This window comes from Aptenodytes forsteri, unplaced genomic scaffold, assembly GCF_000699145.1.
Source record: "Aptenodytes forsteri isolate BGI_AS27 unplaced genomic scaffold, ASM69914v1 Scaffold147, whole genome shotgun sequence".
In the NCBI taxonomy this organism is placed as follows: Eukaryota; Metazoa; Chordata; class Aves; order Sphenisciformes; family Spheniscidae; genus Aptenodytes; species Aptenodytes forsteri.
In genome coordinates, this window is record NW_008795320.1 from 2,033,539 (window position 1) to 2,033,845 (window position 307).

The window sequence follows — 307 nt, forward strand, 5'->3', positions numbered from 1 at the left end:
AGTGCGTGTGCCTCCGCTGCGTCGGAGCTCGGAGGTGCCATGCCCCTTGGGGCACAGGGGGGAAATGGGGTGCCCCATGCCCCACAGGGGGGAAATGGGGTGCGGGGTGCAGGAGGGAAATGCCCACGCAGGCCTGAGCCAACACTAGATGTCAGTGCTTCTCCAAAGAAGCAGGACCGCGCCGTGGGGTGCGATGGAGGCGAATGAGGACACGCTGACCCCGGCCGGGTCGGCAGCTCCCTCCGCTCCTGGGCAGCCAGTCTTTAGAGCAGACTGGGACCACTGCAGAGGGGCTGGTGGGGGGGGC

At 67.8% G+C, this 307-nt stretch overlaps 1 protein-coding gene across 1 annotated transcript in view; it reads left to right on the forward strand.

The window, feature by feature from the left end:
* PRSS57 (protease, serine 57) overlaps positions 1-307 on the forward strand; it is a 6,924-nt gene that overhangs the window by 5,911 nt on the left and 706 nt on the right. The window lies entirely within an intron of this gene.